General features: G+C 42.1%; 1 long non-coding RNA gene across 1 annotated transcript; it reads right to left on the reverse strand.

The window, feature by feature from the left end:
* Positions 1 to 2,288: 2,288 nt before the first annotated feature.
* On the reverse strand, positions 2,289 to 14,656 carry LOC122190512. The gene is made up of 3 exons (XR_006182159.1): positions 14,572 to 14,656; positions 14,091 to 14,185; positions 2,289 to 4,821 (listed from the first exon to the last, which is right to left on the reverse strand). It is a non-coding gene; the product is annotated as an uncharacterized LOC122190512 (long non-coding RNA).
* Between the last annotated feature and the right edge of the window lie 6,943 nt (positions 14,657 to 21,599).

A 21,599-nucleotide genomic window follows, 5' to 3' on the forward strand; every position in this document is an offset into this window, starting at 1 on the left:
AACTAGAAAGAAAGACCGCAAAAATACGTGTTGGTGTTGCTAACGGCACAGCCGTTGTTGCTTCCTCATCCTCGATGCTTTCTCCCTTTTTTCCTGGTGCCATGACGCTGCTGGCTTTGTTGTATCCCAGATAGGGACCCCACCAGCTTCAGAAGGGGAAAGGGCAAATTTCTGCACCTGGGGGGAACATCCCTGTATCGTATGACAGCTGGGGTTAGCCAGGTGGAGCGGACCTAGGAGTCCTGCTGGACACCAGGCTGAAGCAGCAAGCAGCCCAGGCTGCCTTGGTGAATGGTGTCCTGGGCTTCATGAGGCTGCATGCAGCCAGCAGATGAAGGGCGGTTATCCTGCCCCTCTGCTCTGCTCTGAGGAGGCCACAGCTGGAGAGCTGGGTTTGGTGGGATATGATGTATTTGGAGGGATGGAGGGTCAGTATGAGGAGCAGGGTTGTCCCCAGCCTTGGAGAAGAGCCCGTCCTCCACCCACGTGTGACATGCCCTCCAGCATCAGCATGACAGGCTGCACACAGCCTCTACATTATTGTGGGAGGTGTTTTCAAATCAAAATGGGACATTCCCCCCCTGACATACGTCGTACGGCCTTTTGTGGCTGCTGTGTTGTTTCAGGACTGTGCTCCGTTCGGGGCATTCTCAGACCCTGGACAGGGTGAGCATTTGTGGGTCAGTTTGTAGAAGTCATGCAGGGCTGGAGATGTTTCCTCGGCCTCTCCAGCTGTCAAAACCATGGAATTCCATGGCACTGTGACTCTTGTCATGCACCTTATCACCCTGCATCTGGTCTGTTCCAGATTTGCATAGGTTGTGCTCCATCCCTTCTGAGTGCTAGGAACCATCTCCAAGGGCTGAGTTCACCAGGGATCAGTGCAGAGTCCCCCCCTTCTCCTCCATTTAGGATGAAGCACCCCAGCACCAGTTCAGCCTGGGTGTATCCAGTCAGGTAAGCACTACGCAGAAATGGAACTGTGGTTCTGTTGGACATGGCAATGGTAGGGCCATGCTTAAGGCCATCTCCTGCTTGCCAGCTCAGTGTGGGTTTTTCACAGTCTCCACTGGTGCAAAGGCCACATCTGGCCCAGCATGCCTCTGCTTTGCAGCACGGCCATGGCTCCAGGTGACAGATTTTGAATTTCTGCCTCCCTTATGTTTCTCACCTGCCCAGGGGGATGCTGTTCTTGCCCTTGTTCCTCCTTACCCCACCATCCTGTGGTGACATTCTGGCCCTTCTTGGCCATCCCCAGAAACTGGACTTAGGAAACCCTTGGCAGTACCTCATGAGGGCAGTTGGCAGTGAGAAGCAGTTACCAATGAGACGCAGGCTTTTTCTTCACTGCGGCTGGTCCAAGCATCAATGCCAGTAGCAATGCTTCTCCATAAGCAAGAAGACCCATTTTTGTCCTCTTTCTGCTCCCCTCCCACTACTGCAGTGTACTGCTGCTTTTTAGGGATTCAGGAAATGTGGTGAGCATTGCCTAATATTTAATGTTCTTGATTCTTTCTACAGTCATTGACAAACAGGGCTGAGATGCTGGAATTAGTAAAAAATCTGAGGGCAAAGCAAGTCATGCCCTCTGGCCAGAGGAGACCAAAGTCTTGTGAACCTCCATGATTTGAGGGAAGTATAAGGGCTCAACTCTTTGGAGAAGGAATTTGGAACACCATGACTATAAGCAACTGCAGAGGGAATTTTAAATTAAATAATGATTTAAAATTTTAATATAATTTAAATTTTAAACATTTTAAAATATTTAAATAGATTGGCATCTAGTAAGAGTAGAGATTCAAGATGTTTTGACTACTCTGATTCTTTCCCAAATAATCTGAGTATAAATTTGCCACCTCATTTCCAAGTATCAACATCGTTGGTCAAAGAGGAAGTCACTAAACTACTACGTGCAGGTGATATGCTTGCAAGTTGAAGAAAGAGGGCAGCAAAAGGATAGCTCATTTTCATCCACAGGATTGAGGGAGTTTCAGCTCAGGGTTTTCTGTAATCAGTATAGGCCTACATAGTGCAAAGCTTTTCTTTACGGGGTGCTAACCAAAATAAATCTGTTCCGACACAGTACTCCAGACTGCTTTCACTTCAGAATAAAGGTTGCATGCCTAAAGCCAGAGGGATTTTTTCTGTGATGAAGTCACCATTCTCCTAAAACTGAATTTTCTTGGGGAGGAAGTCTGACATGGTTAATGATGGAAACAAAAATGTAGAAGTTCTGACACCACCCTGAACACCAACTCTGGAAAACAAAGCAAACAGTCTGTGTGCTGAGTTCTGCCAGTGTGACCTAAGACTGTGGGGTTGAGTATCTCCTGAGTGCTGCTTCACTCCAGCAAAAGCCACTGTTGCCTCACACAGCTGATGAAAACGTACTTTATAAAATGTTGTTTTTCTTTCACATGTTCATTCAGGAAGGATGATGAACATTACACTTTAAGGGATTCCGACATGCATGCTTTATTTCCTTACTATCCATTTCTCTGTTACGTACTCCGTTCTGGTATTATCAGAGGGATTACGTGGAGGCCCACATACTATCTGAACATGGAAGAGAGGGTTAGGGCACACAGATGGATGCCACGCTGTAGATAGAAGTGAATGGGCACAGATCCATTGGTTAAACTGCATCTATTTGTACTGACTGGGGAATAGGGATGTGAATGCTGCACAACTAGGTTTTATCTTTAGCTTTACAACTTGTTTATTTTGACAGCTTACAATGCAGTTGTCTCCACATAGTCTCAGTTCTGTAACTTATAATACATGATTTTTTGAGGCTTCTTGCCTTTTTACTTTCACTTATGGGGCCCATCTCACCTTTCAATATGGTTCAGTTTTATTTTCGTCAAACACACTCACATTTGTCAGTAGAGAGAAACTATGCTGTAGTGCATACAGATACCACATCCTTTTGTATTTCTTCTTCCCCTGGAGAAATAAATTACTTCATCTATTGTTGTCAATTATACTACAACCTTATTGTAAGTTTAGGTTGGTCCATAGCACTGAAGAAGCTACAACGAAGTAACCAAATGTTCAACATGTTTCTCACAGATATGTAGCCACCTAAAGACAGGTAACCTGTCCAAATTATTTATATAGGTTTCCCCTCTAGTCTGTGGATACAGAAAAATACCTCTGGTGGGAAAACAATCCAGTCAGTCTCAGACATCTAATTTTGGACAGGATGAATCATTTTCTAGAAGCACGTTTCCCTTCGCTGCCTACAAATAGAGCCCAGACCAAGACTAGACATCCAATTTTTGGATTTCTGAGGTTAAGTTAAGGAATCGTAGAATCGTTAAGGCTGGAAAAGATCTCTAACATCATCTGGTCCAACCATCAAGGGAGTCCTACTCAAAATTGCACTATCATTATGTTTCAATCCAAAAATTTGTTGCTGTATCTTCATGATATAAAACTGACACTTTGTCAAATAAAAGAAATCAGAGATAATGACAATGATCCTAGGAATAAAATGTGAAGCACTATTTATTCTAGAAATGCCAATTTTAAAATGGGATTTATCAAGCCTAGAGCAATCTCATGAAAACTAGGTGGCAATCTTAAGCTTGGCAATGCAAGTCATGCTGTGCTTTCACTTTCCCCTTGGAAATATGACAAAAGCTCTCGGTATACTCTGTACATTTCTTTGCCATGCCTCCTCCTTAGTGCCAAGTGTAGTCAACACAAATTATCTTTAAATATAAGATTCAAAGCTCTTCACATGCTACATTTATACAATTTCTTGGTGCTTCTTTGGCATGTAAAGTAAAGCCAATCAGCGTCTTGTAAACAGAGTCCCCTCTGAATTGCCTTCTTATGCAAAAAACAGAAACAATGTTGAATTTGTGTGCATCCCAAATAGGCATGCACAGTGTGATTGATGCACACTGCTTTTGTAACAGCCCATGCCACTGGGCAGGAGGCTCTGCTCCACACATATGTTGGCCAGGACAAATACAATCTGTGTATGGACACAGAAACAAGAAACAGCAAATCACGGCTTAGCAAAGGGACTGTGCAAAGCCAGGTGTTAGAAGCTCCCAAAGCTGCTGTGTGCCTCGTGACAGGAGCCTATGTGCAGCAGCTCTGCACCACCTGCTCTGGGGCTGGACCCTGGGTTTCTGTCTGTGGCTTCTGCAGGCTCTCTCCACCTCCATGGCAAAGGGGCTGCTTCAGCTGCCTTACTGAGACTCTGTATCACTAACAATAGTGGTGCCAACAATTTAAAAAAACCCACAGAAATGAAACAAAACACCTTGGCTCCAGTCACTCACTTAACAGACTCCTTCCATTCTTTCTGCCAGCTGAAGGCAACCTCAGAGCTGAAGCGTTTTCCCTTCCTCTCAGTACTGTCTTTTCTTGCCAGCTCTGCTGATTTTTTTCCTGTCTACCTGATCTCAAACTAAATGAAAAAACAGTCTTTGCAAATGCTCTCTGGAGGAACACCGAACTGGATGTGAGTTTTCAGGAGAAGGAATACAGTCCTCAAGTGTTTGACTTATATTCCAGTAGCAAATTCCCATTACTTTAGGTCAGGTCCTTTGATGGAGTAGTCTGGCAAGGTTCATTTCTGACAGCAGAGGTGCACTGGTTTATAGCAGCTCAAGGTTTCCTCCTGCCTTTGTTTACCAAATGACTGCTGAACTTCCAAAAGTTATGAGGTTAAGAGGCCATGCAGCTGCAGCCTGCTTTTGCTGGTAGAGAGGCAGAAGGGATGTCAACTTCAGCTTCTTCCTTTCCCAACAGAGTCCTGTCCCACTGATGGTGCAGAGATGGCGTTCATTGGATTTTCTACAGCTGGGGAATCATTAAATTTAAAACAAAAAATGGGTAGATCTTGTTTATTTGGTAATAAGTACACAAAAACAGGTATTGGTAAATTCCTGGAAGGTAAGTGCTGACGGTAACCATTCAGTATTTAGTAATGTCTTTCATGAGAATCAACAGGGCTGAAGAGAGATGATTTTTCTTTGAAATTAAAGAAACTCTGAAATTTGGACCGGTTGAAATAAAAAGTCCACATTTCTTCTTGAGTAGTCTGCTAAGTTCTGGGGAAAAAGTGGAGAAGACTACACCATGATTTTTCTGCTTCTTTTTAATTAAACTTGCAAACAGAGGAAGGTCAAATAAGCATCTGGCCTGTGCATTATTTATCTACTTGGAACACAAAGTCTGTTGCCTTGAAAACCACAAGTTTGTTTCTAGGTAAGAATTTCTTTATGTTAGGAGATTCTTGGAGTAAGAAGATTTATGTGCCTCACATCTCTCTTTGTGCAGCCTCACAGAGAAGGAGCAAATCAAGAGTGTGCGCATGTGCACCTGTGTGTATGCAATATCTCGGAGGATGCCCATTCAGAACAGCCAAATATATGACCCAGCATTAGTATACAGCATATCTTGTTATGTTGGTCACAAATTATAATGGAGGCGCAGAGCTACTGCAGCTGAGTGCAGATATTCACAGCCTTTGTTTACTGCCTCCCTGGCAGGAGATATATGTGGAACTATCTGTACAGCATGAGTGCACTATGCACCACCGTGCTCAGCTCGGCCATGAGAGTGCTCTAATATATTGAAATAGAGCAGCTGGGTAGCATGAAAACTAATGAAGTGAGTGATCCCACTGCTTCCTGGAACAAATCACCCCCCTGATTCACCATATCTCCATTTAGCCCATTCCTCCACCATTTAGAAACCACCTCAGTGCTATCTAAATGTAATAGGAAATGGCACTTGAAACTGAAGTTCACTGTTCTCCCATGGAATAGATCTAACTAAGACGTGTCAATGTATTTCCAACCCTGCAATGAGACTTTGTGTTATTCCTGCCAACAGAAGCAACATTCAAATTTCCCTTTCCTCCAGACAGGCTGTGCCATGAAGGGAATCCAGGCAATTTCAGCTTCACTGCAGAGCACAGCCCTCAAGAATGAACCACACTGATCGAGGCTGTTCTGCTTCCTCTAGGAAAAGCAGCTCTGCCAAGAGCTGATCTGCTAAATCCCCACAAACCTAAGCTGGTTTCAGTCAGTGCCAATGTTAGTGGCTGTGCACCATGTGCCTAATGAAGAGGACAGGCAGCAGGTACTGGGATGGCTCAGGGAAAAGCACTCCTGAGACCAGCAGAGCTCATGTGTCAATGCCCAGCATCGCTCTAAGACAACCCAGGCTGGTTCCCTGCTCACAACTTGGCCATCTGCCCAACATCCTCCCCATCAAGACCTGGCATCCAATGGGACAGGATGAAGATGTTTAAGCTGCATTCACCATGAGAAGGAGGTTTACACTAAACAGAAGTGCTATAGGCCTGTGCATTTAAAGGAGCTGGAAAATAAGAGTTTGTAGAAGTGCTCTACGGTGTTCCAGCTTAGCATTTCCTATGGTGAAAGTGGCAGAAGGGCCAAAGGATATGGTTAAGACAAAACCAGTGAAATCACGGAAACAACGTCAGTTCACTGTGGTTTGTGGTTATAGTGAGTGATGCCATCATACAATCACAGCAAACCACAGAGCATGTAATTTAGTGGAATGTGGCATAGTTATAAGGTGAATATATTTGTCATGCAGTAGCAATGGTTGAAACAATATCATGGTTTTCTGTGTGCTGAGGTTTCTCTGCAGCCCAGCACCCTGCTTGTTGGATCAATGAACTCTGCACCCACAGGTTCCTAACACAACATCCTTACAGGATGAACAGGACTAGGTGCATCCCAGCTACACAGTAGTTTTCATCTGCAATATTTTTTATGGGCCCAGACTTCGCTGAGGACACAGTGCTTTGGCCCCTAAGGACATTTCTTCGCAGTACATTTCAAGTGAGATTGCATTTGCTCTTTGGGAGAGACATAAGTCTAATTTATGTACATTAGGCATGATTAGAATATGGATAAGATTCTCATTCATTACCTACTTTCTTTGAAATGATGATCCTGGTACGTTTGTTATGAAATCCCAAACCAAGAGTAAAAGCACATTTTCAAGTTTTGTTTTAAGCCTGTATTTAGCAAATCCTTTTTTGTTTTTGTTCACCAGGCCTATGAGAATGCTGTAGATTTTTTCTTTTCTTCCTCAACAGCTCGTGTTTTTTGTTTTTTTTTCCCCACATTACATAATCTTTTGTTTCAAGCATTCCAAAAACATGCATCATTTAAACTTCACAAAGACACTGTGCCCTGGATTCAAATGGGTAAACTGAGGTAAATAGGAATCTGAGCAATTTCCTTGAGATGCTGAGCTGAACGCAGAAATCCAGAGCTTCAGAACTTCCATTCTGTTAACAAGTACATTGCAGATCCTTAAGCATCCTCCATTTTTCTGGAGTATAAAACCATCATCATAATGCCATCCTCGTAATATGCTGTAAGAAAATAGTCTGCTGTTGACACAGGCACGTTGTCCAGAGACTTTATGAAGGTGCTCTGAAGAAACGAAAACCAATACTTGAAGAGCATGAAGGCTCTCTGACTGGGGAGAACCTTTATACAAGGGATGTTTAGGAGCTGTTCTAAACTCCACCAAAATTTCCCATTGGATTAAATTAAGCTTGGCTCAGGACCTAATCTGCTATATTGTGCAGATATTTCTTGAGTTTAGGAAGTGACAAATCATCTGTGCAGAGCTTAAATGAAAGGATAAGGGCAGCAAAGGGAAATGGTAGCTGCAAAAACAGAACAAGGAAATGACAGAAGATCATTAATTGCCACTTTCTCTTTTAAAAGAAGACAGAGAAAAATTGGAAAGCGGTAACTGGGAAATGAAGTGTGCTCCATACCTGAAAAGGCAGTGTCCATAAAAGACAAGAAATCTAACAATATTCATGGATAATTAACCTCTCTCTCCCTGCCAACTTCTCTGTAAGTATATGTAAAACTTTATCTACCTGACATAAAATATACATACTTTTATGCCATTAGGAATTATAAAGAAGAGTTTCACAATTTGCCTATTCATCCACTGAGGCAAAACAGCGAACGAAACCAGACAAACATCACAGGCTTACATGAGAACAAGATCCCATGATGTTGGATGCACGACTGCCACTTTGCAGAATTCAGGGGTGCTGCAGAGCACAGCATTAGCACACTCCTGGATGAAGTGGGGAGGGACTGCAGCATTTGGGAAGGGAAGAGAGTATGCCATATATCTATGTCACCACTGGGACAATTGCTTTGAGATTAGAGGGGAGATAGATAGTAGAAGACTTTTTTAGCTGATTTAAAACTTCTGATCCTCCACTGCTAAGACATACCCAAACTTTTCCCAAAGTTTCAGTAATATAGTCTGAGATCTTTTTCTTTAAGGACAGATATTTTCCTTAGAGGGAGTATGGTCAATAGAAATATGCCTTGATAAATGATACTGCATACCATGGGGAGTTCTTTGCTTCTCCTTTAGCTGATGCTATGGTCAAGGTCACTGGTTACTTTATGGTTGTTTTTACATACACTGAATATAATGCAGAATTTATACAAGACAGAAGCAACAGCTTTTTTCAGAGAAAGAGCTGGAACTGTCAAATTCAGAGCCAGGCTCCCAGCTGGCACACAGCATACACTGAAGGCAGTCCGTTTTCAGCCAAGAATCACAGCCTTGGGTTTTTGCTTCCTTCAGGAAAGAAGAGGGGAGATGATCCGTGTCTTGTTTCTGCTACAGCGAGGGATGTATTAACTTCGCTTTGGGTTTCTCTTTATCCTGTTTTGGCAACTCCACGCTGCAGTTATAGAGCAAGACTCACCATGAGCGAACAGGACAAGATGGGATCAGGGAGCTTGCTGAAATCACCTTGGGTTTGAGTGGCTGCCCTGTGGATGGCAATATTGCCAGGACTCCCCAAAGCATGGCGAGTAACATTCTGGCCCATCACTTTCAATTAAAAGTTTGATCACAGTTTGAAACTCTCATGAACAGACTCCCTGGAGCATAAGAATAAAAGGCAAAAGCTCACAGACCATCTATAAATTGTAGGTGGCAATGCACCAGTGCATTTTTACCACACACATAATATCCTCTTGATAGTGTACCCTGCAATTCATCTATGTGTGTGACGTATCTGTGGAAATTAGGACCCGTTCTCAAATTAGTCAAGGCTGTAATTCACTGGATAATTCACTCAGAGCAAATAACTCAGGATTATGAACACATGATGCAAAAGGCTCATTTGATGACCTCTGTGGATGATCAGCAGCCCTTAACCCCACTCTTACTGCGACGTTGGTTATCCTCAATAAAATTACTGCACACCTGGCGTTATCTTTTCTCTCATGACACTCTCAGCAGAAGCACTTACAAATGAAGTGGTGTAGAGACTACAGTGTCATGATAGGCTTTCAGAACATTGACAAGATAATAAGAGGGAACACCTAAGCTGAAGTAGCATGGGACAGCCCAATTCTGGCATTTTCAACTTCCTGTGCACTTTCGTTTGCTATTTCTCCCATTGGTTACATCCCACTTTGCACTGCCACAGAAACTTCTAAACGTGCTCTGAGCAGAGTGGATGAAGTTGGTACTATCAAGCGAGTGAGTCACAAAATACACAGACAGACTACTATACAGTCATCCTTTTGGTGACAATGGCTTGAGATTTGAAAGTGAAAAGATATAACCAATGATAAACTTATTTTGGTTCATGCAGAAAGGATTTACATCCGTGCTTCTGCTATTTGGCACTGGCACCTAATGCAAGTCACCTCTGCAAAATGAATCCTCAACTCATGGGTGAACATTGTTGATGCACATGAAGGGCAAGTAGATGTAAGAACTGGTAGCTGGGAAGGCTCTTCAGTCTTCCTCATGCCATCAGCTTACTTTTCAGACTGCAGTTCTACACATCTCATTAAGCTTCTTCTGAAACAACCTCCTTCATTAAAAGGTACAACAAAATGTGGAGTGGTCTTGCCCTGTTACTTAAATGGGATAAATGTGGACAGGGGACTTCCAGGTGTGAAAATTGTGAACTGCAGCAGACATGGATGAATGATCTTATCTCCATAAGGTGCAGATTTAATTTCCCTCTTTAAAAACACTCAGCGTTTTCCTGCAGTGTCCAAATAAGCCCAAAAATGGGTGTGAAGGGACAACTTTACACCAAGCCTACCTTCACAGTGCCTGGATTCATTTAAGGGTGGTGGACACCCAGTCAGCCTGTAAAGGAATCGATATTGCTAGTCTTGGAGATGAGACTTCATAAATCCACAAATCCACAACGCAGAGTATGTAGCTGAAAAGAGTGCTTTCACGCTGCACTTCCAATTTGTCTTAAAACTGCCCCCAAGATCTCCGTGCAGTTTCTGCTGTGGTGCTGGGACTGCTACCAGCATCACATGAAATGGTGGCTTCCCTGCTGTGGATTAGACTGAGGCCTAGGTACGTGTCCCACGCAAGGTGCAATTCACTTGCAACAGCAGCTGGGTCACAATCAACCACTCTGCTGACGTACAAGTGCAAGCCTTTGCAATCCAATCCCAGTCACTGGCATCCTCACTGCTGGAGCCATTTAATCTCAGCACCAGGCATGACTGAACAGGTATCTGCAATGCAGCAGAAGTAGATGAGGAAAAAAAAGGTTTCAGTAGAGACTGTCTGCTCCATCATCTCTCTAACAGTAATCCAGACTGTAATTTGCTCCTGAGTTCTTCTGGACATCCTGAACACAATGAAGAGAATATCAACATTAATTCTGCACAAGTATGCTGACAATTGTCTGTGTGCCAGTGCCCAGCCTGTTTGAATTGTTTTGGTTTTTTTTATTAAAAAAAAAAAAAAGCAAAAAAGCAGCCTCAGAACATGACAATAGCTAAAGCAGAAGAACCAAACAGAAAGGCAATAGGATTGCCTGTCAGCCACAGGACCTTGCTGACTTCAAATTTAGATATAAAAAGTACCCGCACCAGTTTGCCAGGATTCCTCTTAAGAAAGAATGCTGGTGACTGCAATGGTGGAGAAAGAGCCAGGTCAGATGGCATCTCCTTCTCAGCTCCCACAATTCATACGCTGCTTTCTTCTCACACTGGAAGCAGAGAGCTGCACCGGCATTGAGAGCTGCACTTCTGAACTGGACCTATTAAGTTCACTTCTCAAAAAGTCTATGCTTTGCCCATGCTTATTTGAAATAGAAATGGTCACCCAAATGGTCCATTCAGAATAAAAAGATATGTTTTGATGATTTAGCTTCAAAAGCAAACCCTCTTGATTTCTGAAATATCTTTACATGCAATATTGAGAAAAATCAATTCAAGGGCAGCAGAAATTGCTCAGGAGGTGCTTAGCAGCAAAGATGAAGAAAGAAATAACTGGTTTTCAGGACTGTAAAGAGTTCCAAGCAGCATGCTGTTCCTTACTTTTCTTTTTTTAGGAATCAGACTGATGCCTATTCTTCTGTTTTGAGAAGCTGGAAATCCAACAAGTTATTGTATTCTGAAACAAGTAGATACCCTGTTGCTGTGTCTCCTCCTCTCTAACAGCTGGTGACCAGACACCACACCCCAGGAAATCCTACTGTTCCTTAGATATGCACTATAATATGCCCACAAGGGGGGCTGAACTGACTGGTGACATCTGGATTGGAGGCTGCCTGGACTGTAGTGACCATGCCATGATTCAGTTCATGCTCCAGAGGGACAAGAGACAGGTGAAGAGCAAAACTAGGAAGCAAAACTTCAGGAAAGCTAACTGCCAGCTCTTCAGGGAGTTAGTCAACAAAACACCCTGGGAAACTGCCCTCATGGACTAGGCTACAGAGCAGAGCTGACAGAGCTTCAAGGAGGCTCTTTTCAGGGCACAAGAGCTCTCCATCCCCAGGTGTAGCAAGTCAGGAAAGGAAGGCAAGAGACCAGTATGGCTGAACCAGGACCTGCTGGTCCTGAGAGTAAGAAGAAAATACAGAGGCAATGGAAACAGGGACAGGTACCACAAGCAGAGTATAAGGAAGCTGCTAGGCTGTGTAGGGATGGGGTCAGGAAAGTCACTGAACTTTGCAAAAAAGAACAAGGAAGGCTTTTACAGGTACCTCAACCAGAAAAGGAAAGTCAGGCAGGCTGGTAGCAACAGACAAGGAGAAGGCTGAGGTACTTCACTTTTTTGCCTCTTGTCAGGTCCTCCCTGACAACTGCTCACCACACAGTCCTCAAACATTTGGTTTGGCAGGAGGGGATCAAGGGGTAGGGACGTTGCTTCCTATAAATGAAGATTAGGTTTGGGACCACCTGAGGAACTTGAACACCCACAAGTCTATGGGTCCCGATCAGGACTTGGCTTACTTAACTTTACCAAGTAACAATATTTTGTTTGTGAGTGGAAAGTTTTGATAGGTATCTGCATGAAAGCTTGACTCAGCCAAGAAGCAAGGATATATCTTGAGAGCTCTGCAGCATAGCTGTAATAGCAGGCTTTGATAAGTAGCTACAAGTCAGCTAAGATAGCATCAAGCCAAAATTTCTACGTACTGTAATATGAAGTATTCTCTTAAATTCTCTTCAGTTTCTTGTGCTGAAATAAAAGCAGTCATGCCCTTCTTCTCATTTGCTCTGTCAGAACTGTGTATACAGAGTTAGTCACCACAGATATTTGAGAGCATTGTATGTCCCAGGATGAGCTTTTTTCTGAGCTGTGAAGGGTTCACACTGTGAACCAGCATAAAACCCAAACTAAGGGCTTCCTCCCCATAAAGATCTCAATTATCATAATTGTCTTTGGCTATCACAGTCATTTCATTAAACTCTGATCACCACACAGCAAATCTAGAGATTAGAAAGCAAGTCACTTGGTGGAATACTGATAACAAGCCACAAAACCCTGACCCTGTAGAACTCAAAAAGCATTTGAGAAAAAACATTAATTCACTGCACTTCTAAAGTGTCTCTCATATCAAGATAGAAAAGTGTTTTCACAAACATTGCTGACTTACAGAACCCCTATGAGATATGTCATTAATGTCATTTTACATAAAGGATAACTGAAGCAGTGATATATTTATACCTGGGAAATGAGCCCCTCTTCATGTCCACCATGAGCAGGTAGGTACAAGAAATAATCATGCAGCTTCTTTACATCTCTATTTCTTTCTGACATATATAGTCTGGTTATTCTTACTACTCATACATCATTCTAAATGCATACAGCACTTTGGAGAACATTAACCATTTTAAGTAGTATCAATACATACAAAATAATTCAATAATGATGGCTATATAATAAACTGAATATAGTACAATAGACAAAATCTATTAATTCTTTGGCTTTTTTTAAAAGAATGCAAGATGTAGAGATGGGAAATTGATTAGTATTTAACATTTCCCAAGGTATTTCCAACATCTGCATATCTATTGATATTTTATAGTGTTGATGTAAGTTGGCTTAGCAACAGGGATCAATATATTAACTTTAGGGCCAATATATTAATTTAGCAAAAAGGAATTAATGAATGATAGTTCTAAAGTTTTCCATTTAGCTCTGCTTGGTATGTGCACAGTCTTGTTTTTCCAAATCCCTTCTTCACTGAAGCATTCAAATCACAATAAGCTACGTTTATCTTTGCATCCACCAAGTGCAAGGACTTTTTCTTGGGTTTAATATAAATTGTTTTGAGTTATAGTGCACCAAGATAGAAAGTTGCACATTATGGCATAACATGCCATGGAAATTTGCCAAACTGGGGAAAAACAGCTAAAAGGTCAGCCAAAGGACACCATGATGAAGCTGAAGGAGAGATAAAGAGGAGGACGGAGGTAGTAGTACGACCACCATAGACATGACCACACATGCTCAGAGGGATGTTAGCATGTATTAATGAGTTCTTGGAAAAGAATATGCATGCCAATATATTGCATCTGTACGTCTTATCCGTTTAAATGCAGAACCTGAACTGTGTGCGCATGCGCTTGATTTCTTAAGTTGCCCAACACGTATCACAAGAATAAGGAAATGCTGCTTTCTAGCATCACATTGGAGTTAGTGAGTTTTCTTCCCACATTTTTCCAATGACAGCAAAAATAAAGAGAAAATATTCTGCATCACAATGAATCAAGCAACTGACATTAAATATCAAGAAGTTTGAGAAAGGTACTCACAACTCAAACTTGAGAGGCTACACATCTACAGAAGAGGGCTTCATTTCAGACTCGGGATCCTAGGTCTACAGGTATGGTAGTGGAAGCTGTAGGGTCTGCAAACAGATAAAAAGATATGTATAACACACACTTAATCCTTCCCTTTTTTCCCAGATGGAACAGTGTAAATAGACAGTGTAAGCAATGTAAATAGATTCCAACTTCAAGCAGATGTAAGATGCAGACAAACTTCTCCAGATTTAGACATGTATAGCTGTGACCAAATTGCAATGCCTCAACCCAGTTACTTTGGGTTTGTCATTGGTCTTACTCATAGAAAGAAAATTAAAAGCATTTCCAACAAAATAGATAAATCCTTCTATTCATTGTGGATTATTTATTTGTGTGTTTTGTTTGTTTGTTTGTTTTTTAACTATAGATCTTTCCTTTGGTTTTTGTTATTAATTTGTATTTAAAATGGAATTGTGGCAACTCTACTCACCCTGTTGACCAAGTACGACTTCTGCCCTCCCCACTCATGGAGCTGAGAACTGAAGGGTTTTTCCTCTGCCAAGTTCCTCCATACAGAGTGCCTGTTGATGACAACAGTCATTATTTCCACAAATCTACTTTAAAAAGAACGTCAATTTAGGAATCAAACATCTAACAACAAAAACCCTTTGCTTCCTTTGACTTTATGGAGGAATCTTTTTATATAAAAGTCACACTGGGAAAAACCTACAGTCCCATGCAAGGTCACTAGCTGTCTCTAAGATACCTTTGCTTTAAAGGATCGGTCCTTCTCTTGCAAGTCTTTTGGTTGAATTGCATCTCAGCAAGTACTGGTGAGCCAAAATTGGCAAGCTGTATTGGCTACCCATGTGTACTTTTCAAAAGCTTTAGCAGCCTCTGAGCATGGATCACATCATTTTCCTCCTCCCTGTCCTTTTTCCTTCCAGTCGATTCTCTCTGTTATATATCTGTTTAATAGCATCTCCACAAGTCTCACTGGAAAAATCATCAAGTCTTTGTCACTCCGCAGCTTGCCATAAATTCCTGGCAGGCAGGGAAGAAGCCTTTTACTCTTTGGCCCTGAATTTCTGTTCGTTCCTTGAGCTGTGTTCAAACCCCATCTCAGCCCCAGACATACTTTTACCATAGAATCAGTTTTTAAATGACTCTACACTTCTACTGTCATGAACACCACCTTTGAGCTAGTTCACCTGGAGATTTCATAAGTGCTGGCATTGCTATTATATGACAGCAGTTTTCAGAAGTGAATCTCTGGACTCCATTACTTCATCATACGACTCAGCCACAGACTGCACACTGTGAGGGTGACAAGAAAATAAAGGGCCACTCTTAGTCATAGTTTCTTGAAGGTCAGGTTGTTCCGCCAAAATTATCCAGAGGAGAATTGCTTCTTCACAGGTCAGCCTGACACTTGCAAAAAGAGATTTCCCAAAACAATCAGCTTGCAAGAGAAGCAAAGAGCAGTAAACATCCCTTTCATTCAGACAGCTCCGTTGATATTTCCAGGGGACTTGTGTGCTTAGAAGTGCTCACATCTCAAAAGCTCTCCAGATTTTTCTTAGTGGCAGCCCAGGGTTTGCAAGTGCCCAGTGTACTAGCACTTCTCAGGATAGTGATGATGTTTCATCTGGTGAGTGATGCTAATTAACACCAAACAGGTTTGTTCTACTGCCTCCGTATTTGATTACAGAGAATTATTTTTTATGTCTTTGATTTGTCCAAGCTTTTCCCTCCTCCAAAAGTTTAGGTCAGAACAAGTCTTTTTTTTTTTTTTTCCCCCCCTGGATCAAAGCTGCATAAATGCATTTTACATCAGTTTCTTCTATGTAGTAAACAAACAGAAAAGGAAACAATTTTGACAGACTGGCATCCTGTCTGGCAGGTAGGGAGACATACTGTCAATCATAAAATATCATGGCTGAGAAAGCAGTAAAGAAGAAACCAGAATTCCTGTGTTTCCAGTAAAGTGACAGTAGAACATTTGGTATCTAATAAATGATACTTGCAGGATACAGTCACAGCTTCCTATTAACAGAATAGTGATGGACCATTCTCTTCCACAGCAGCACTGAACCTTTAAATTCCAGATTAATTTAATCTGTACCCAGGGAGAAACTGAAAAGTTGTTTTGAGGTCTTGAAGGCTACAGAAGAATTTAAGCTGGCACAGGGCACACAAACAAGGCACAGACTGGTGGAGAACCTGGCTATCAGCCAGAGTGAACTGCAGTGAGCAAGCTGAGACATTTTCCTTTTAGTCTTAGTAGCGATAGGAACAAGTCACGGATCCACACTGGTCAATTCATCTACTGGAGAAAGGAGTTGACTTAGTTTCGCACCATGGGATATCACTGTAATACCTTGTTTGACCTCTTGCTTCTCAAAAGTGCGTCCATGTGCTTGTACATTATTTATTAAGACCAATGTTGTCTGGTGCCAGCCATAATATGTCAGAGTCCCAGGAGAAAAGAGATGAATCTGCAAACATTTCTCATTGTTTACTGGAAATTACACAGGCATTGCTGCAGACTACAGAAGACCTTCGGAAAGGCAAGAGAATGAATGCATCATGATACAAGTGTATCTCATTTCATGTGATTCTTTATTTCTGGGGTAAATAAACATGAGAACCAGTGGGAAAAGTAGAATACTAACAGGCTCCCTTTTCTTGCCGAGGGAAGAAGGTAAGAGAAATCAGCTCCTTTTCACTGAAAATTCGTGCTAAATATGTTTCCTGTCTGCACTGAAAGCTTAATTAGCATTCCTCAGCAACAGGGAAACATTCAGATTCACAAGAATGGTTGGTTTTGGCTGAGGCTTCCAAGCACTCTCTTAACAATATGCTCCATGGCTATTTTTAAACTGCTTGCAGCATTCACAGCTGAGCATTTTGATTCAAAGTGAAAGTCTTCGACAACAAAAACTGCATCAACAAGAGCGATGTGTTTCTGAGCAAAATGTATGACAAACCTGAAACACACAGAGCTTGGCTCATATGGTACCTATAGCAGGAACAGCCTTTCCCCTCCCACCTGTCAGTCTGAGAAGAAAATGGGAGTACTCAGAAGCCAAACAGATTGTTCAACAATTAATAGATACTAAAATACAATGAGAAATTAATAGCTTAAGAGTTGTTTTGTTGGAGGAAGAATTCAGAAGCCAAAGTGAAGGAACCCAGGAGGAGGAGACAGACAGGACACATCCAGAGTTACACAAGTAGAGGCAAGGCAGGCTTCTCAAAATACCATGCCACCAAATGCACTTTGTTCAGTACTAGAATGTTGCAGGCTGCTGCTATTATCAGCCCCAAAAATACAAAACAAGAACATTTGGTTACTACAGAGTGCTAGGAGCTGGAAATAACACAACAAGCATATATATATTAAAAAAAATACCATCAAAATGTCTCCTCTGCGAGGCCCATCTCTGCAGTTTTGACTGAGTCTTTGCACTTTCAAAATATGATCATATAATACACTGATTTTAAAAAGCAAAATTAAGTACCTGAGAGAAAATGCAAAAATACTTTGAATCACTAATTTGATTAACAGCATTGACTGAGTATTTCAAATGTTTATTTAAAATCAGACATCCATTTAAAAATCAGTTCAGAGCTATGTATTTTGACAAATAAACCAGAGACTTTTTCCTGCCAAATGGATTAACTCAAACACATCATTTGTAGCACAGAAACTAAGAATCTGGTTTCTACAGACAGTTGGGTGAGGTCTCATGGTCTCTACCCCTCATTCTCATGGGGGACTTCAACTCCCCAGACATCTCCTGGAATTACAATGCAGCAGAAAGGCAACAATCCCAGAGGTTCCTAAGGTGTGTGGGAGATAACACCTGCTTGCAAAGCAAGTCCTTGCAAAAACAAGATAAACTACCAAGATCAACTTCCTCTACAAAATAAGATATTTGTGGCTGTAGCCACTTCCTTTAAAACTGCTGGAATGCTTTGTTCCATCCCGGGATCATTCTTCGGGTCCCCAACACATGCCACCTCAGGATCCTGGGTTGGAACACATTGGTCCCTTAAAGCAGTCAGAATATTTTGTTGTATTATGGCATTAGGAAATTAACTATACATACTTAATAGTGACTACACGTGTGTTTGCAGAGAAAAATAAGTGCAAAGTTCACAATACTGATTTCCTTAAGTTTCCAATATTAGAAAGCAATTGTGAAGAAGCTGAAGAGTCTTTACTGACTCTTGAGTCAGGACCTACATAAGGCTGCAGGTACATGCGCTACTCCGGACCCCAGTTGTTCTTGTTATTTACAAGCTTGCCTGTTAAAAGTTTTCAAGCAAAGAAAGAAAAGCTAAAAAGAAAGAAAAGAAACACTGACATATTTCAAAAATCACCATTCCATTGCATTTGAAAATCATAATTGCACCAACATCAGAAATAATGTCTACACGCACATATAAATCTTGCCTAAAGCTCTTGTAATTTTTACTTTGTAATAAAATAAGAATGAGGCCTACATATTTTCCTTTATTTCTTTCTGGAAAAGTCCTGCACTAGTATGTACTGTACATGAATATTTATCAGAGGAAAATAATGTTACGCTCATATTTAATTTTTAATCTGAGATCTTGGATATTATTAACTTTCCTGACAGCATTAAGAGGAATAATTTCATAATTCAGAACTGAAAAGAACTGCAAATGAACCACAAGTAAATAGAACTGAATTACATTTTGCAAAGATCTGAGAAAGAATTGAAGGCATGCAGGCTGCATGTGAAAGCCTACAGAAAATCAGACATATTTAACATGTGGCAGACCTCCCTGCCTTGAGTTCTGCCCCCTGAGTTCCCACACTCTGAGGATAAGTCTGCCTCTGTGCCTGCAGCCTTGGGACATGACTGAGCTATAGTTTCAGAGGTGTTTTTGTTTTGTTTCACATTGCTTGCTCTACTGAAAGAGGTTTCAGCCTTACTATTTGCAAGGAAAAAAAAAAATTGAAAACTGAAACCAAACATAGCCTGTGGCAAGAGCACTGGTGTCCATCTGCAGGGATGTGACAAGAGACAGGAGTGCAGCAGAGAGGACAGCAGGCAGTGCCCCCATCTGTCAGCAAAAATTCTTTGGTTCACCTGAGAAGAACTGGGAGAAATTCTGTGTGTGTTTAAGTACTGTGTGGCTTAAAGGCATCCCCTATGCAGTGGGGTTGACCCTGTCCAAGCCCACTGCACTCACAACTTTAAGCAATGTTGAGGACACAAACTGGGTTTTTCTTGAATGAGAAAGTGTCCTTTAGAGTCACACCTCAAGCATTCTGGCTGCAAATTGGTGTTCAGAACCACAGAATGGTTTGGTGAGGGAGAGGAATGTCCTAGCAAGATTTCTTGCGTCTTGGTGGAGGAGAATGACATACCATTTTGCAGGAAGAACAGAAGGGTTGGTGTGAGGTTGTTTCCATAAACGTAAATCTGAGTATGAACAAAAGAGGATACGAGGGTTTCTTGCACCCAAAAATGCAGCCCAGCTGAGGTGTATTTACACTAATGCATACAGCATGGGTAACAAACAGGAGGAGATTGAGGAGATTCTGTATGGTCAGAAAACGATGATATAGTCACCACCACAGAAACATACTGGGATGACTCAAACAGCTGGAGCGCTGTGATGGATGGCTACTAATTTTCAAAAGAGATAGGCAAGGCAGGAAAGGCAGTGATGCAGCCCTCTATGTTGAGAAAAAAACATGAACGCCTGTGTAATGCTATAACAGGATGGAAAGCACCACAATAAGAGCAGAGTGGCAAAGTCTTCAGTTGCAGCAAATGAGAATAAGCTCAAGTGCAGCAACCACAGATACAGAAACAAAGGAAAAGAGCTGCTTACCTTTAGAAGACCCTAGGTAGACAGAAATCTCCAGCAGAAAGTGCCCTCACCTTCACTGCCAACCCTTAAATGAGGTCTGGGAAGGGGTGGATCCTGACTCCACACCTTCCAGTCACTCAGGTACACTGCATGCACCTGAGCTCCCCTGGGTTGGCCCTGCCTTCTCACCAGATGCTTGATCACTGGTTCAGGCCGTGACTTAGCATTTCCACTACTGTTTGGAAATTAATAATGGGGATGATAGGGTTGAGAGCTTATGGGTTACCATCAAGGGGAAGGCCAATAAGACTGAGTATTGTGGGAGTCTGCTACAGGCCACCCAACGAGGATGAAGAGGTGGATAAGATACTTTATAAACAATTGGATGAGGTCTCGCAGTCTCTAATCTTGTTCTTGTGGGGGACTTCAACTTCCCAGACGTCTGCTGGAAACACAATACAGCAGAAAGGGAACAGTCTTGGAGGTTCCTAGAGTGTGTGGGAAATAACTTCCTGACACAGATGGTGAGGGAGCCAGCAAGGGGAAGTATGTTCCTGGACCTGCTGCTTGTCAACAGAGAAGGTGCAGGGTTAGTGGTCTGCACAGGGAGAAGTGGCAGTGGGTGGGAGAATTTTGACTGTGGCACTGGTGACTCTCATGAGGGAACAGGGGTGCAAAGGTTTTTTTTTCCCTGTAAGTAGAAATTCAATTATGTTTACTGTGTATATTTCATAGAATCATGGAAAGGCTTAGGTTGGAAAGGACCCTAAAGATTATAAAACCAATCCCCCTGCAAGCAGGGCTGCCACCCACCAGACCAGGCTGCCCAGGGCCCCATCCAACCTAGACTTGAACCCCTCCAGGGACAGGGCATTCACAACTTCTCTGAGAAGTCTATGCCAGTGCCTTGCCAGTCTCTGAGCAAAGAACCTCCTTCTAACATCTTGCCTAAGTTCACCCTTTTAGCTTAAAGCCATTCTCCCTTTTCCCATTGCTATCAGAGCCATATATTTTGAGAAATAAAAGAGAGACAGTTTCCTTCCAAGTGGGTTAACTCAAAGACATTATTTGCAGCATGGAAGCTTAGAATCTGTTTTCCATGTGTGGATATCAAAAATTTCAGGACAGCTGTAGTGAAAACGTGAAGAAACACCAGTGGAATTCTCCATGAGATCCTGGAGGCAATCACTGCACTGTATCTGTACTACTTCTCTCAATTCTGCACTGACCTGAGCAAGATGTATTCCATGTCTACTGAGAGTCCAGAATAACGGGCTTGACTGAAACACATAATCAAACATTTCTGTAGAAACACACTGATATGAAGGAAAATCCATCTGAGGGCATTTGAAGACACAGATCCCACACATCCAGTTCTCCATTTCAGTTTGGTCACTACATGCTGCCCACATCCACAGGAAGCATCAAGTGCTGACTGTTCTGAGGAGGTCCAGTTCTTTACTCAAGATAATTAGAAGACCCCAGGATCCATACAGTTCTTTGTCTATGAACATCAAATGCTTTTGATGTATCTCCGCAGAACCTCTTGTAGCTTTGTGATGCTTACAGCATTAGAATGACCCTTTGAGTAAAACCTTATGTTGGAAAGTACCACAGCATATGGCAGAAGCACAGGGCATGAGTGAAGAGCTACTACAAAAT

The sequence above is a fragment of the Lagopus leucura genome, unplaced genomic scaffold, assembly GCF_019238085.1.
Source record: "Lagopus leucura isolate 7727_CA_CO unplaced genomic scaffold, USGS_WTPT01 Super-Scaffold_100159, whole genome shotgun sequence".
Lineage (NCBI taxonomy): Eukaryota > Metazoa > Chordata > Aves > Galliformes > Phasianidae > Lagopus > Lagopus leucura.